The sequence below is a fragment of the Helicoverpa zea genome, chromosome 11 (assembly GCF_022581195.2).
Source record: "Helicoverpa zea isolate HzStark_Cry1AcR chromosome 11, ilHelZeax1.1, whole genome shotgun sequence".
Lineage (NCBI taxonomy): Eukaryota > Metazoa > Arthropoda > Insecta > Lepidoptera > Noctuidae > Helicoverpa > Helicoverpa zea.
This window is the reverse complement of record NC_061462.1, coordinates 4075262-4094295: the sequence shown is the minus strand read 5'-3', so window position 1 is coordinate 4094295 and position 19034 is coordinate 4075262. Positions and strand designations below refer to the sequence as shown.

General features: G+C 35.0%; 1 protein-coding gene across 1 annotated transcript in view; it reads left to right on the top strand.

The window, feature by feature from the left end:
* The window catches only part of LOC124634227 (cadherin-99C), a 142782-nt gene that overhangs the window by 85487 nt on the left and 38261 nt on the right, over positions 1-19034 (top strand). The window contains exon 3 of the mRNA XM_047169678.1: positions 4691-4749. The gene's annotated coding sequence lies outside the window, so the exon portion shown is untranslated. The remainder of the gene's footprint in view (positions 1-4690; positions 4750-19034) is intronic.

Here is a 19034-nt window from a genome sequence, read left to right as displayed (position 1 = left end):
GTCTCATTCGCCGATTCCTGACAACGAACATGAAGTTTATGTTATTGGGTATGAAGTGATTGAAGATACTAGTTCATCGCGCTTTAGATTTGTACTATCAACAAAATATTTGCTGCAAAAAGCACGTGACGTAAAAGTTTTTCATGCTGATGCTACATACAAGTTGGTATGGCAAGGATTTCCCATTCTCGTCGTTGGAAGTACAGACAAAAACAAAAGATTTCATCCATTCGGGCTTGGGGTTGCAACTAATGAGGAAAAAGAAGACTTTAAGTTGTTGTTTGATGCCATCAAGATTAATATCTTTAAGTTGTACTCACACGTCTTGAAACCTGAAGTTCTAGTCTGTGATGCAGCGAAAGCAGTACAAAATGCATTTATAGAGGTATTTGGTAAAGATGTCACTATTCGTATGTGTTGGGCACATGCTAAAAAAAAATTCAAGCTCATGTAGAGAAAGATACACGAAAAATTTTTCACAAAGATTTATTGTCAGATGTGAATACTCTGCAAGCAGTAACTGATTCAGAAACGTTCGAGTTAGCTTCAAAAGCATTCTTGAAGAAACGGGAGAATGAGACAACTTTTATCCATTATTTTGAGGAGCAATGGCTCATACAAAACTGGAACTGGTACTTGGGTGCTCACATGGGTTCACCAGCGACTAATAATGCATTAGAATCACACAACCGAGTAATCAAAGATGAATACACGCTCCGCGAACGTTTGCCACTGTCTCGTTTCTTGACAGTTGCCTCAGAGTTTGTAAATGGATGGTCATTAGCTGTCGATGAAGTATTTGCGACATTACCAACTATGACTCTGAAAGACTGGACAGAAGCCTACCAATGGGCGAAGTTGCCTAAAGAAGTACTACTGACGAATAGTGACGATACTTTTAAACACTACGAAGTACCTGCTGGGAAGGCAGACATAATACAACACTTTGAAAATGCATGGACTGATTTTGATGACTACAAAGTTCAATGGTTCAGCAAATGGAGAGTGGATCTACCGCACGATATTGATTGGATACATGGAAAATGCAACTGCCCTGCGTTTTACAAAAATTATATGTGCAAGCATATTAGCGGATTAGCCATACGCTTAAAGCTAGCCAACCCCCCACCAGAAGCAAAAAATGTACTAATCGGCCAGAAACGAAAAAGGGGGCGCCCTTCAAAATGCAAACCAGCGCTGATTATTCAGTAATTGTTATTTTTAACAATAAAGTTTGATTATTTTTACTTTAATTAAGTGTTTTATTTACTATTTAGCTAGAAATTTAATTTAAATATATTTATACTACCTGTGGAACTTAAGACCCTTGGGGGAGGCACATGGCCAGTTAAGTAGTAGACTCTTTTGGTTGAAAGAATGATGACGACCACCCTACATTTTTAGACCTTCATGACATTTTCTAGTGATATAATATATGATTTATTGGTGATCCCTTAAAATTAGTTTGCTTAAATACTATTAGGACAAACCTAATAATACATACAAAACCATTTATTTTGTACTTGACCCCATATCTCCATGATTTTCGGTAATTTATTGTGGAATTGATTTTATATTGTTTGGTGACTACATTTGGTGACAAATCTACTATTTTGAGGGCAAACCCTATTATTTAAGAAACACAAAATGAATTAAATTGGTGACAGCTTAAATCATACCCTTTTTTTAATATGTATTAGTTTGAAAAGTCTTATCAAGATTGTCACAAATGGAGTAATAATGCACACGATGTTCTAAATTCAAATCACTTTGCCGCTCTAGAGGATAAAAACGGCTTTTGCGCTCAGATATCAAAGGGTAAAACTATTCTTTCCGAGATGGTGGGATGAAAATATTATTACGGTTGAGTAGTTTTGAAAATTATGATACGTTAAAAATATACCTATAGAGACGACGATGAAAAAAATACTCTCGTTACAAAAATTATAAGCATGCAACACGGTTGATCAATCTGACAATCGCTTTTATTTAAATCTGCTAATTGCTAAACCGTATTTGTCGATATCAGTTTGATTTCCGAGGTTGTTATACATCTTAATTAAGACGCTACCACTGTTACCCAAACCATAAAAATATCCGACAAAGAATCCTTTTGAATTTAGTTAGATGGCAAGCAAAAAGAGCATTTCAACAACCCGATACAATTCTTGTTTCTCATAAATCTATTAATGATCGATCAGGTTAGATGCCCAGTCAAACCAGTCGTGGACGAGTTTATAGAAACGTGGTGTAACATACGGAAACTTGAAGTTTAAGATGATTGATATCGGTAGTTAATCCATCATCGTTGATCCAAAGACATAAAATCGTCACCCTTGTTTAGCAATACCGAAAGCAATAAGCAATCTAAGATATGTTAATATTATGCGCAAACTATGATACAATTTTAAATGATCCTTAATTCAGGCTGGATTTAAACATTCAAAATGTTGTAGTTGAAAGTAGGCCGTAAGCTGTATTAATATATGTTAGGAACGTTTCCCAATTGCATCTTAGAAGGGGTCTTGTACTACTCGAAACTAATATGAACCAATAGGATTAAATTATTATCCTACTGGTAGACTAGCTGCCACCTGGCATTACTTTAGTGGTACTTAATTTCGTTTACTACACACGCTGTGGCTTTAGTGTGAAAACATTTAACCAAGTTATTAGTAGGATTTGTTTAAATGAGTAGATTAACTTTATACTGACTAGCTTTCCAAGTGGCGCTTGTGTCAATTGGAAACTTGGAGAAGTATTAATGCAATTTTAAACCATTCTGTGAACATATTTTTTTATGAGATCGAATTACTAAAAATGTGGTCTTAAAAATACAAATCACCAATCATGTGTCCTTCCTAATTCGAAGAAATAAATTTACCCTTAACTATAATATACCATGCTAGTTAATGTTTATGATGTTAATAACTTAGTCATTGATAAAATCGCATGATAGCAAAAGATGAAACATTAGACTAATATTTCATATTCAAGTCTCTATTACAAACAAGCTGAATTCACAGATTGCATCTATTGATTAACTTTCTACGTAGTTGATGTAGTTGATCACTTTATAGCTCGACTCGTTTTCTCTACGATCAAGGAGTTACTTCATCAAAACAAAATAATTCAACTGCCGTGTCCAATCCTTACGCTGCTTTCATTACACGACTTTTAGTCAATATTTCAGTACACTTGCCATTTAATATTTTGACATCAACCGGGTTTACGACCATCGTCTTAAACATTTCAACCCTATTCCTATTAATTTGATGACGTAACTGTCGGACCGCCAAAATTATTGTCCAACAAGTGAGTCACGTGGACCGGTTCCCACACCCACTGTGCGCCTACGCAGCGCACCGAAACGTTGACATCACTTATGCAAGGGTTGTTATGTTACATTTCTTTTTGTTTTGTTTGTACATGACACCAAGTCTCTTTGTATGTCTACGTTCGAATATGATGTTAAGTATAAAAAAAAACCTTTGCATGGTGAATGCCCAAATTAAACTTCGGGCCGATCGCGATATTGTTTATTTGTGTTGCTCTAATAGTATTTATTCCGCTTTATACAATTGTAATATTCAATTTGAATATAACAATAAGATTTTGCTTCATAGAAACTTATTGTACCACTCAATCGACCCCTATATTTTACTACAAGAAACCTAGTGATTCATTTTAAATCTCAGAATCAAATCCGGAGATATAAAAGCCTCACTAACAGAAGAACAATGAGGCTATCCTTTTATTTTGCATTCTGTTTCCATGTAATCAATTAATGACAACCTATGGTTACATTCCATGGTTGGACATGTTCCCAGTACCAAGGTTAATGTGATTTTGCGTATACTATAATTTTATTCTTGGATTTTTTTCTCCATTATAAAGAAACAATTGGCCCATAGGTCTGTTGTCATGTCATCTACGTACGATTGTTTTTATTTATCATCTTCAATTTTATCGATATACACTTACGAAGAGATACTAGGTTAGCGTTATTTAGGATACCTATATTTTGTATACCAGTCACTTTCTTTCACATCTCCATTGTATTTGATTTTATGAGCTTTTATTCCTCTTCAGATTGACAATGATTGAGTCGATAAACATTGGTGTATAGAATTCCAACTGCTATTACTCTGTTCAAATCGAAGTATGAAATTACAAGAAAGCATCAGAAATCAAATTACGAACCACAAACAATTGTCTTCAATTTCACTCCTCATCTTTGTTTTGGCCGACACATCGACCACAACAATATGCTATCTAAACAAATATTTAATTGGTACTGCTAATTGCTGACTCGGTCCTATTGTTCCGTGGCGATTCTTTCTCACAATTGCCATTGTGGTTAGACAATGTTGGGAGCTGACCTTAAGGATCATGATGCAACGACTTTTTGTTGCTGTAGGAAGCGATGGGTTCCTAGAACTTTGCCTTTCGATTTAGGTTCAGATTATTGGGAACTTTGTGATATTTCATTGATATGAACTGCTTGTGTGCTTGGAGATGTACGTTCATTTGTTATTATGAGCTACTTCCCTTCTGCGGTTATGTATGAAGGCTTCAATAGTAAAAAGTGTTTATGCATTACACTATCACTGATTTTATTAAGTACGTTTTCATGTCGTCCTGTTTTATTTCCTTATTGTGATCTAATACATTTAATTTCTTGTTTCAGATGTACGAGAAGGAAGCATAATTTGAGTAATGCGAACACTTCGGTGTCATAATTTCTGCGTAAGTACAATTTTATGTAACATCCATTATGTGCGGTTGTCGATTCGTTTTCGATTCGACACGCGTAGTTAACGGGCTTGAAACCAGTGGTTACTGGTTGATCTATGTTGATGGTAGCAAAAAGATAAGCTGGTTTAGATCTTAGACTTGTATTAAAAATGTAAGTACGTTCATTTTTCATGCGACGACTTTTTTGTCTAATCAGTAAGTGTACGGCTCAATTAGATGTCGGTTTGCAGTGATTGATGTCTCATTAATGTGAATCGTATAGGTTGTGTGAATTGCAATGTACAATTTTAAATGCAGTTTTGGGTGCGGATAATTGGATTTATTTATTATATTTTTCTCCCCGAATTGATTAAGTGTAATGGATGTCAATCTTTTTTCGAATCTTTCAGTTCAGGGAAACTTGCTAAAATCTGATATACAGTTGTAAATGTGAAACAAGATTGAAGGTACTAAGTAATAAAATAAAATATTGAAACGTAAAACTTTTTATAGTTAAAAAAATAAAGTAATCTGATGAAACAGATTTGATATAATATTTTACGATAATTCCTTTTAGGAATCAAGTCATTCCGCTCAGGTAATGATCGGGGCATTCGATGAAATCAGATCCATATAGACATTATTCCCAATTCAGTATTAAGCTGTGAATGTACGACATTGATTTTGACGTTTATGAGTACCTATATTTTATTTTAAAGATATAATCGCCGTTGCGGTGTCACTTGAAAGGGCTTTTGTTATTTATTCAAATCTTAATTTGGATTTTTTTTCGTTGTGTCATGTGGATTTCATGAGGTTAGAAAAGTATGTTGTATGTTATACATGACTTTGATACTTATAAGATACTAGCATTTGCCCGCAACTTCGTTCGCGTGGAATAGTGACTACCAGCAGATTTTTGATTTGACCAATAGATGGCGCTATATGTCCGGAATAATTTTATTTTTATTTTTTTTTGTTATAAAAACTATCCTATGTCCTTTCTCAAGTTTCAAACTATGTCTGTACCAAATTTAACACAAATCGGTTCAGTAGTTTAGGCGTGAAGAAAAGACAGACAGACAGACAGACCGACAGAGTTACTTTCGCATTTATAATATTAGTTTGGATTACTCATTTGTGATGTTCTCACGTTTATCATATATCATATAACATGTTTAGTGGCATAACTTCTTATGTTTTCCATTTACATCGTGTGACCAGCTCAAGCGTGCAACTGGTTTAAGATCACATATTAACAAAAATTTACGACTGCATAAGTAATGTCGCTTAATTAACGCCCATTAATTTAATGGCTCCTGTTGACTTAATATTATATAGAGACATAAATAATGACTTTTGATTATTAATGTTCTGGTTATTGTTAAGTTACTGTATACCTTCTAATATGGTGTCACGATATCGTGACGATCTCGTACTCGTATAGATAAATCGTTCAATGATTTATTGCCTTACATTATATTCCATACTTTATCTACTGGTAAAGCACGTACAGGCAGTTAATTAATCGCCATTTTGTATTGTGTTACCCAAACCTATGTTGCCTATGCGATTATTTTAGACTAGCTTCTGCCCGCGACTTCGTACGCGGATCCTGTCCCTTATGCCAGCGACTACGGGGTCAGCAAAATCAAAGATCTGAATAGTCTGATATTGAATTTTAAGGGCCCGTTGACTTGAAAACAACGGAATACGCATAACCATTAGAAACGTTCCATATATTTAATTTTTGTACTTTAACGGCAAAAGCACAGCAGACTAAACAAAACGCTGAGAACTGAACCGCAATAGACGTGACCATAGGGATAAAAGTAGTGATTCTAATTAGTCCGCATTTAAGTTGTGTGTGGCAAAAATATTACACGTATTATTACGTAAAAAAACATTAAATAGATGACAAAGTCGTGGTTATTTAGTGGAAGTCGTGGTGGTTTTGTGGGTAGAAAACCAATCTCTCAAGTATGAGCGTGCGTCTTTGATTCCAGGTCTGGCAAGTGCCTGCCAATGCAACTTTTCTAAGTTCGTATATACTTTCTACGTATATTTTGGATACCAATGACCGTTATTTGGAGGGGATGTTAAACTGTAGGTTCCGGCTGTCATTGAACATTCTTGGCAGTCGTTATGGGTAGTCAGAAGCCAGTAAGTCTTACCAAGGGGTGTTGGTTTGAGCGGGTAACCGGGTTGTGGAGGTCAGATAGGTAGTCGCTCCTTGTAAAACACTGGTACTCAGTTGCATCGTGACTGGAAGTCGACCCTAACATAATTGGGACAAAGGCTCTTGAGATAATAACGACAATAATAATGAGATATAGGCACCGCAGGACATCTGAGGCTGATGACGGGGAGTAGCGACCCCGCGGGGCTATATATACTGAGTTCTCCAGGGAGAGTATAATGTCCCCCATCTCCGGCCGGTCGGAGTGAACCATGACGGGGGTAGGTCTCACGCCTCTGGCTTGGCTTGGCCGTCTAGAGTGGAGTCGCTAGAGCAGGATTAGTAGCCCTGCTCGGAGGGTAGGTGCGTAATCTGCGTTTAAAGTCCGACGAGGTATCCTCACCCTTCAGCCGCTCATGTCCCTGTTGCCCTCTTGTTGCTATTCAGTGACTGGTTCCCGGGGGCCCAGTAAGTGAGGTGGCGAGTCTCCACCTGCCATTTTTACATGTACCTAATACATTGTCATCCACTAACATCCCATCACAATAGCCCAAGTAGTTTTCCTCCATAGTTAGCAATAGTTTGGCACAGAACCGGGGATTGTCTTTTTTTTTAACGACGTCCACCGGGGATTGTCCTTGGGTTCATTTCTATAGTGTATAAAGGGATAATCGTCGGTGTTGTGTCACCATTTCATTAAAGTTGTCTCAAAAGGGCTTCAGCGTGTTGGCTTCGGCCCCACGTTTGCCTCCCAAAAATTCGGAACTCTGTAGTCCCGAGGTCTGAAGAGACATACAAAATAATAATGAGATATAATGCAACAAAGTCGGAGAGTGGGGGCTCGTGACGCCACGTCTAGGTATGTAAAATTTGTACTAAGTAGTGACTTAACACGAAATTCAAGCTTTGTTGTATCTTCGTTATTATTTGTTTGTGTGAGAGAGAAAAGAAAAATACGTGTCCATTATTTTAGGGTTATCTAAAAGACGGACTAATTACTTTTTTTGATTCACCATACCTATTTCATAACATTCATTTCTATACATTCCAAGTGTAGTATTGCTCTTGAAGTTCCACATCAGGTGTTCCAGATCTTCAATGTTTATATGTCAATAGAGAGTCCTTATCAGATAGAACCACTTTTGCTAAAACTTCATATCTTCATATGCTATAGTCTAGCTGGGCCCCTGGAGTTCCACATCAGGTGTTTTAGATCTTCAATTTGTATAAGTCAATAGAAAGTGCTTATCAAATTGAACAACTTTTGCTAAAACGTCATACCTGTATATGGTACAGAGAAGCTGGGCTCTTGGGGTTCCACGTCAGGTGTTCCAGATCTTAAAATTTATTATCTCAGCTGAAAATGCTCATCACATGAAACAATTTTTGCTATGGCACCATTTTTGTATCTCTTATAGTTTTGTTGGTCTGTTGGAGTTCTGCATCAGGTCTTCAAGTTTCGAAGATAAATTATAGCCTATATGTTGACCAGGTTTAATACTGATACAACAAAGAAAAAATCATTGAAATCCGTTCAGTAGTTCGGAAGATTAGCGTGTACAAACAAACAGACATACAGACATACAGACATACAGACATACAGACAAACAGACAGAATTTTTTTTTTGGATTTGTGCTCCATTACTGTTTCTAAACCCCGCCCAATTATTATTTTTTTAATATATTCAATGTACAGACACAGTTTTTTTACAGATTTATTATATGTATAGACTAATCGATAATTTTAGATGCATACGAATGCTCTTTTAATTACTCCCTATAACCACAGGATGATTGCATTGGCTCTGTTGCACCCCTAAAGTGCTAGTCTCATTCAGATTGACATTCTGATAATGAAAATGAGTCATTTCAGTTCCTCGATTTTGTGTAATGCATCCAAACTGTAAAATGCAATGATGTAACGGTACAATTTATCACGTGCTCACAATCTCCTGATTGGCAATGCACTATCAAATACCTTATCTCCAGCCTCTTCGTAATCAGATACAACTACAACCAATTACATGCGATTAGAATTCTTTTTGAGCTGTACAAAAATTCAACAGAAGTATAACAGTTGTGCAAGAATTGTTTGCAAGACTTGTTTTACAACAAATTCCGCTCCAGTTTAAGATTAATCTTTGGTTATAAAACTGGTGGTTTTATTGAACAGTCGGTTTGTGCAAGTGAAAACATTATCGGGGCACTTAAACAACTTGTCTGGCCGCGACGATATGTTTGAATTTATTAAGTTTGTTCGCTTTTGGACACTAGTTATTACTTGCGATTTCGCTCGGTATCGCTGTTGTATGAGATACGATGCTGATTAGAGGACATTCTTGGTATAGGAACTTTGAGTGTTAGTTCTTCTTTGTTTGTTAGTTCTTTAGTCGTAATCTTCTGTTTATCGAAAAGAGGATCATGACAGTTTTAGCCTCTTGGAAAAATGTTATGTTAGGAATGATGTTGATATGTGAGAATGCCTGCATACAGACGATATTGCTTCCTGAATGTTAGAACTATGACGATGGTACACCAAATGGTGACTAAAATGTCGATAGAAATTATAAACCAACAAAACATTACAACATTTATTTTAAGAACGCCGCAAATCTACATCAGCACTTTACAAACAATTTTATTAAAACTTTATCGGAATTCGATTGAAATTGAAATCGAATAACGAAATCGATTCATTAGAACGACGCCCACCTACGTCGATCGAAAATCGCTTATTGTGTTGTAATATTGTAGTTATGGTAACAATTTGTTAAGTAAACTATATTTTGCATCAATTTAGATAATGCTGCCTAGCATGACCATGACTGGGAATTTATTATTATTTGGCTAATAGCCTGCTTAAAGATGGCGATTAAACTTTATAATTTTATATCGATTAGTTTAATACTGATTTGTTAATATACTCGAGTTAAGCCTTTAACTGTACCGTTAGAGAAACTGTAGCTTTATTTGACTTTGCGTATTAGTAATGCCTATATTTATTAGCTACAGTTTGCATTGATCGTGTATTTATGATCCGTAACTATACATTTTAAGTTGGTTAATTTCTTGAGTGGTGCAATCAGCTGTCATAATATTGAGCCTCTTTCGTCCGGATGTTAGCAATCATTTCGCAATCAAACTACTTGATGATGCTACTCGACACCTTTTATGAGAGTTCACACCACTTGGGGGTCTGATTCTTGGAGCAACTGATACCTGGAAAGGAAATTAATAAACTTGGGTTATTTTAATGTCGCTTCTCTGTATATCAATCAGTCGGTAACGTAGTGAGACTACCGGGCAGCGTGCATCGACACATTTATCAAGAACCCTACTTCAATAATAGAAGACAATTTTTTGTAGACGTCGCTGAAGCTGGCTAAAACAAAAGACAGTCTTCCACTGTGACTGGTAATTGAATTACATTTGTATTTGTCTTATTTTCTTTGACGTACTTACATTTCAAACATTCTCTTCCATTAAAATTACGATATATTATTCCGTGACCTACCAGTTCATTTCGCATCAGCTAATTCAAATGTGATTGACCAATGGGCACCTTTTACTCTATAGCTTTTTGAATGTTCAATTAAATGATTTGGATTGATAGGTGGTTTACCTAATTAATTGTTTTCGCAATTGATTTCAAAACTTTAAAGTAAGGAGGCGTTGTGTGTTGTAGAAACAAATGTTTGTTTGTGTGTGATGTAATATATTTAATTTAGAGGTTTGTTATATGTTTGCAGTTGAATCGGAGTGTAAAGATTCAATTATTTAATTCTGACTTCATGTTTATGTTTGTACAGATTTTAGCACCGATTTTCAGCGGTAGGTCAATTTCTTCTCGAATGAGAACTAGAATAATAAAATTTACTTTTACTGAGGAATTTGGAAAACAAAACCATCTTAAATGTGGTCAATTTACTAAAATACATAGAAAATAGCCATTCAGCTTCAGGTGTTAAATTAGACGTCGAAGATGGATTTCCTATAACAGTTCCTAATATCTACAGTTAGTAATAACTTGAAACTGCTCATTTCATGTAATATTATGGTTAGATTTAAACAAAGGAAGTGAACGCACCTGTCTTCCGTACGCGGTGCGTCTGCGCAGGCCAGCTGTTTGATTGCCAGCGTAAAAAATAAAAGGGTTGCCATCGAAAAAAATATTATTCGAGGATGAAGCCGATTAAGTGCTCAGATGAAGTTGTTAAAAATTTCATGGTTCTTTATACTTTGTTTTTCAATCCGAACATTATTTAAACTGGAGACAGGATCACATTTTTCAAAATAGTTTTGATTTTTTTTTGTAAGTACTTATAAGGTATTAGTACCTTTAGCACCTATATTAAAATCAGTCATTAAATGCCGACTAAGTACTTAGACGAAGGTGATTGACGGTCTTGACAGTCAATTTGTTTATTTTGGCACTTGAGATGAAGTAGATTCCAAGCACTTGAGTTATTTAACTCCTGTAAAATGTTACCTCATTTACATGCCAATAAAGTTTATTTTGCTTTAGCACGAGAAAGCAAGCGGTAACTGCATTGCTGCAATGTGAAGCATTAGACTGTTTTTCATTTCATAACTGTTTCCTCGTTACATTTCCATAAGCTTTGATCTTTAGCTTACCTCCCACTCGTTCATAAGCAAATCATGGAATAATATAGCTGTTTCACTTTATAGACCCACCTTTACACGATGGACCTATAGGATAAGCTGACTTTATTTCTTTTGAAGAATACTTACTAAGTAAGATGAAAGAAAGGAACAAAACTGAGATTGAGGTGAAAGTAAAAGATTTTTTCGTTTCAGTAAATGCTCTATTTATTACGATACGATCACATACATTATTAAGGTTTGATAGCAAATCGAATCAGTTTAATGACTTTAATATACCTTCTGAAGCTAAATCATTTCCGAACAGATTACTATATAGGTGCACGGTACACATTATTGCCTTTAATTTCATAGTAGGTACTTCAAATAAGCGAGTACCGCTCGCACCCAGCACGGCCTTTGCGTTTCGTCACAGCCACATTCCTTAACCGCGGATCTAGTGTAGGGTTGACAACTAATCTAGGAAAATGTCCGTTTGAATGTTGAAATTGTACGGGTAAACAATGTGGGCGAATAATGACCATAAATCAAAATACGTGAAGAAGTTGTGTGTCGGGTTCTATGAAGCTAATGCTATGTAGTGTGTTTTGTGTTGTTGTTCACTAATTAGGTTTTTATACGGTTCTTTGCTGGTGCTAGGGCAAGGGAGTGGCTTGGTAGGAGTTAATAGAAAATAAATCTAAGAAAGTCTTGGTTGAATGGCATCCTTCATACTGGCGTACCTATTATTTTACATTATGAAAGGATTTAGCTATCACTAGTAGATAAAAAGCTAGATAGAAGAAAATATTCACATACTGGTTACCAGAGTATCTTCCACAGCCAGCCTCTTACAACATTAACGGGAAGTGACAGGGAGGTCAAATTCGAGCAAGATAAGATTATACAATATATTAGATACGTGGGCCAGCCCTAATCTAGCGTCGACTTGTCTCAGCAAGCCGACAAACATGTTGATTTATGTGCCATGTTATACTAGTTTTGGGAACTTCCAATTAAAGCAAGACGAATTAGTACAAAAGATTTAAGGTGCGCTTCGACTGTAAATATAACTGGTGGGATATGGGATGATTGATAAATTATTTTAGTGTTTCGAACTGTTTAGTAATTAAAATTAATAGACACGATTAAATCAGTATTGATAGATGTACCTAATTCCTAGAAGCAATTTGTAAAGTTGGATTAGAGTCGTGTATTTGATGTCCGATGTTCTTTAGGATATAAAATATCAATAAATGTGCTGCTTTTCCTTTCGGACCAAGTATCGTTAAAACCTCGTAAGTTTTTGAAGGTAAATAAGTTTATATACCACCATATAATAAGAACATCGACAGAAGGACTGCGCTTTTGAGATTACCTACAACATGTGCCTACGTGGATGCCGCGCCGTGGACGGTCAACTGTCCCCACCATTCCTTTCCACCGTCCCGCCTTCTAGCCGTAACTACAGAATACGGCCTAAGTTAATTTCCCACCCACGACCTACAGGTCAATTAATTAGGAAGTGAGTCATTGACTGATTTGACGTATGAACTTTCCACGTTTACTGCAGACCAACAGGTCTTTAAATTACCTTCGCAACTTAGGCCACAGAATAAAAAGTTAGGCTTAAACTGGGCTTCTAAAAAACATCTAACTAGCAAAATAAGACGATGGTTATCCATTACCAGAAATGTGACAAAAAATGTAAGGCAAAAAGATGTTTCGGTCAGTTTTTGTACAAAAAATAGTTTATCGAAATCGACTTGCTCTGTTTCATGTGAATTTCGTCCAAAATGGGACGAAAGCGAAAATATTATGATAGGGTTGACTCTAAAGACTACTTATCCGATTAAATGCTTTCCAAACACAATGTAGAAAACTTCATATTGTTTGTTTTACTGAGGAGAATTTTGCCTCATCGTCAACTAACACTAAATTAACGCATTTGAATATCGAAGAACCTGTGACAGGGACAAATAATTATATTAGGAAGATTTTAATATGAATCGTGACACAGGTCCCCATCATAGCCAAATTGGCTCCCATAAAAAGGGAGCGGGTGGGCCACACCATGAACCACAGTCGACAGTTGAATGTGATATAAATAAGGCTTATTCGTATCAAACTACATAGGAAATAGGAATTACTAGATTAAGTTTCGTGGTCGTGAAAGGTAATCTCGCCTACCGCTAAATGTAATTATGTTATGACATTAATATTTTATGTTTCAGTCGTTTCCTTTGCAAACAGAACGTAATGGGTAATGGTTACAGTGGTTTATTATATAATTATTTTAACTGTGTTTTATATTTCACGTACCTACATTTTAGTTTCTCGTTATATGGCCTGAATGGAAGTTAAGTTGTAATAAATTGTATCAAGTTTTCCGTCAATATTTTGACTCTTAAGATTCCATGTTATTCTAACACTTAGTTTTTTACCGCTGACTGTAGGAATATTCTTCAGGACAAGTTGACGATTTCTAATGATTATTAACCTGCCTTAAAATAAACATGACGTAATTTTAATTGAGTTTTATTTGGTAGTCCAAAAGCGGTTGGAGCCGCTTTGTACTACAAATGACGGCTATCAAAGCTTGTTTAATTAATTACAGCTGAATAGCTAATGAGTTGCACAAAATTAGCATAGTGGACAAGGTACTAATTCTATCACTGTTCTATATTAATGTTTGACAACCCTTACATTACTGGTGTGAACTCTTGGCCGAAATACTGTTTAGGTAAGTATCGAGACCACAATTTCAGTTACTGTTGTACATCGTTTATCTTACTTTGGGGCTAAAAGTGGATATTTTTTATTAGTCTAGAAAAAATTGTTGAGCGGCAGTGTCTTGTTTCAAGAATTATGTGCGTTTTTTTCTTTTCTTTATAAACGTGAAAAACAATGTCAATGACTTCTTTATTTTGATCAAAACAGACCAGCCTCATACCTATATTTCTAATGGACTTAGTACCTATAGGTACTAAACATTTTCCCCGCCCTACTTTTATGCGTATGAAGAGCATTGGAGAGGTCGCGCATGATGACTAACCTACTTTCCACTTGCAGGCAATTATCTTGAAATTGATTTTAAAGTAACTAAAGAAAAAAATAAAATTCTTCTTAAAAAAACATCGCAATGATTAATCAAAATAAATGTTAAAAACCACTTCATAGAAATTGAAACATAAAAATTCAATTACAAATTACAGTCTTCGGAAATCACCACTATTAATATGTTTCTATTAAAAAAAGTTTGTAAAACAATACTTGTAATCAAAAGTCAATATTTTGTATCGAATATTTATGAGCTAGCGTTTTCTAACAAAAGAGGAAAATTAAAATAATTACTCGATTAAGTATTACGAAACGCTTTTTTGTAGTCGAACAAATCGGTTCCGAATACGTCAATTTATCTTAAATGACAAAGCTTTTTAAATATTTTGTGTTACGCCTACCATTTGTCGCTTTCAGCGTTATCTATTGCTGTTTGGCGAGATTTTATTTAATATCAGATAAAAATCACTCTTTAAAGGTACCTGTGTTGAAAGATCTTCCTAATCGACGAAAAGGTTTATTTACGAAGCTATGAACGATTAAGTACCTATCAGATCAAAATTACCTAGAGCGTTACCTTGTAAACATTACCTTATTTGCGTTGTAGTTGACAAATAACTAATTACTCACATTCCGTGTATCAAACCTATTATTACAGATTATGAATATCTGACCGTAGAAATCTAGTCTAAACCTATTAAACCCGCCCTTGATGTCTGACTAGTATAAAACCACATTAAAGTGTGGCCTTTCGAAATATCTCGCCATTTCAATAAACAAATATTCTCACGAACACTTTTTGATTTATTGTTTTAGTAAGTTTCAATTAGATTAAATTATTAATCAACGAATGTAACTGTAGGCGGCTCTAGATTTGGCATTGCTTGCAGCGGTAACGTGAGCTTAAATCGATTAACGATGGTTGTTAAACAAAACAAATTCAATTATTCACTTGCTCTACTTATTCGATTGTGACTGGCAAATAAAACAATCGAATGTCTCGATATGCTATAAATCGGTACACAAAACAATGGAAACTGTGTCATCGTTCGTCAGACGGAGTGAACTTGATCGAGGGCCCAACAGTTTAAATTAATTCGATTATATCAGCTATTCAATTGTTTGTTTTGTTTGACGAGTCAATCTTGTTCGTGTAATCAAATCAAATTGTGATTGACACATTGAGACTGTAACAGAAAATTGATCATACATGACATTTATGTTTTTGATCCAGTAAAGGAAAAAGCTTATTAGTGGAAACAAAGTGGAAAAAAATGAGTCGTAAACGTTTACCGTTAGAAGTTAGTCTGAAAATGGTGAAAATCCGCAATAAAGTATAAGTCGGTCAATTGCAGGTTCGTGGGCTGAATTCGCCAATTAAGTATTCAGGATCGCAATACAGTTAGAGATCATTATGATACGCTGACGGGCGTAACCACAGACAAACCTTAGTTTGTATCTCCTTATTTATGTATCGTTCCATCAGCATTAGCCACATTATTAGCAGTACACTATATAATGCTAATTGTAATCTAAAGCTTGATCTATCGTCTATGAAATTTTACGCTAATCTGTTCACTCGTTTACGACTTACGGGTTAATGGTTACGAGAAGTCAGGTACGGTTTAGTCACGCATAATTATCTTAGTATATAGGCCTAGTATTCTCAGATTAGGAGATTTAGATCACAGATTTAGGACGGCATGTGCAAATGGTGGAGAGTAATTACGTTATCGGTACTTGCTATTAGAAATTATTTTCAACAATATTATGGCCCGTCAGTTCGATTCGTTGTCAAATAAAAAAAATATTGCGTTCTCAAACGATTTGAGAATTGGAGAATGCCACATTTTATCACTCCTGATGAACAGTTAAGACACTTGATCCATTTTGTCAAAGAAAATTAGAAATTATTTTCAACAATATTATGGCCCGTCAGTTCGATTCGTTGTCAAATAAAAAAAATATTGCGTTCTCAAACGATTTGAGAATTGGAGAATGCCACATTTTATCACTCCTGATGAACAGTTAAGACACTTGATCCATTTTGTCAAAGAAAGGTTCATATAGCACCAATACTAATCACAACAATCAGATGTGGACGTCTTAAGTATAACCTGCCATTTCTAGTTAGAAATGAAACATGAAGATATCACAAATGCTAAGACGTATCATCCAAGGAAACAAACACATAATTTCTCTAACCATCTTCCGCACATGCATGAAACTTACGTAACTAAGACAACAGCTCTAAGTTAAATAATTATAATTCGCGCATAGCAAGCGTGAGATAAAGGTACGTTCGTACGTTCTGAAGGTATGCGTTGCGTGCGAAGGCGAGGTCAAACAATCGCCGCTTTCTCATACGCTGGACGGAAAAAGCTTGAATAATGGCTTCAGGTTATTTTGTAACTAATAATGCAGTTAATATGAAATTGCTAATAATGTTAGTACCTATTTGTTTTTCGGTGAAACGCACTCAATTCGCCAACCGCGCACGTTGTATTCACGTAACGACATTCGACGCTTTAGAGTGAAAACCTCGTAATATCAAACTTTACTAGACTTTACTTTTCGGGAGGAAAAAGTAGGGTGTGCTTTGCAACGGTATTTTTATTAATTTCATAGAAATGCCATAAAATATTTCAAAGTTTTTGATCTAGGACGACGGTACGTGAGTATTCAAATCAATATTTCACGAAAGTTTTGTGAATTTACAGATTTACCCTATGTATTACGATCATTCGAAATCAATCTTCTCTTTACCTACGCTTGCGTAGTTAGAAAATGCTCTAGGCTTAAATAGGTGCAGTTTTTTTGCCATTTAAGTACCTTATACTACTTTCCTATACAAAAGTGAGTGATACGAGCATTAGCAAGCACAAGCATACCAATAATATCAGTTCTACAATTCGGAAGTCGCAAATTAGACAAATACATGTTTTCCAATATTGAAGTCTCAAGTACGTGCATATTACAACATTCTTAACTTAATATAATTACGGTGATTTTCTCTTATGACGTAAGCAGAACATGCAAATATCTTCCTGCCGCTTCCACATAACTGTTTAGTTCTATAACTTGACGAACATGCGGTTTTACTTTACCGTTATATATGATTCACTGTTGTATGAAATTTTAGATATTGTATTTACATATTAGCACGTTTGAGGATGTTTAGATCCGTTTGTTTCTTTTACGACGTTTTGTAAATAATTACTCGTATTTGGTAGCATTTACAAGGGCTCTTATCAAAGACCTATGCTTGTGTTTACTGAGTATTTTGGGACAAATAAACTATTGTTTGCTTTCTGATAGGAAAGACTATTCGTATGTTAACATCTGTAAGGATTAATATCTGGAAGGATAACACAAAAAAAAAATGAAAAAGCATTTACTTATATAAAAATAATTTACTCAATAATTTTAGTCCACTTTGTATTGAACCAACTTATATTATTATAGAGTAAATAACTCATAAATTCTCAAATTGTGATGATAATACGTAGTTTAGAGATAAAGCTTAACATTGACTATTAAGTATTGTATTTGAGCAAACTATGTAATGGAATAAATTGCTATTAAAATACCGTTCTCACGTTTCTAAGTGTTCAACAAACGAACATAGTTTGTAGATATTGTGGACAGTAAAATATGTATTAAACATTTAGTTTTGAACAATCCTAAGGTTAGTACAGCATTCCAAACAATATTACTATAATAGTGACAGTTATTTAAAATTATAATTAAGTAGTTTTGTTTATCGAGTTTGAAATAGGCTTTATTTCAATTGAATATTTCATTTGGGCGTGTTAAATTGTGTGAAATATTACACTCCGCACGAAAAGTAATAATCAAGAACGAATAGAAAATGAAAAAAAAAAAAAAAACAATAGTTTTGCTGTAGTACGTCTCTTCGTCTACAAACGTGCTAATAGTGCGGCCCAACCCGTTTATCGATATCGAGGTCGAAAATATTAGCACTTATTATGGACATACACGCCCACCCAACTTCCTATAGAAAGTTTAAAATAAACACTGGAGCTTCTTGTACAACTACTGTTGTCAATTAATTGCTCATCTTTGACTTTTTTGAGATATAAATACGGTATCATTAAATTATTCTGGTAGGTTTAAAAAATTATTCAACTAAGGGAAAAAAAGAAGAATTCCATTTTCATTTAAATGTTTTTTTTTTCTGAATATTAAAGGAAATGTAATTAAAACACGTGCTTTCAGTGTAAATAAAGTAGTGAGAACGAAATTACACACACACAGTATGAGATCTCTTCAGTCTGTTTATTTGCAAAGGTACTGATAGTAGCCATAATTTTATAACATGTAGTGATTACTCTGTCGCTCTTATCCAATGGGCTTAGAACCAAATGAAAACAGCGCATTAAAGTATATTAGCTGTTTATCGTCGTGTTAAAGTAGCTGGAACCAAGTGGAAACT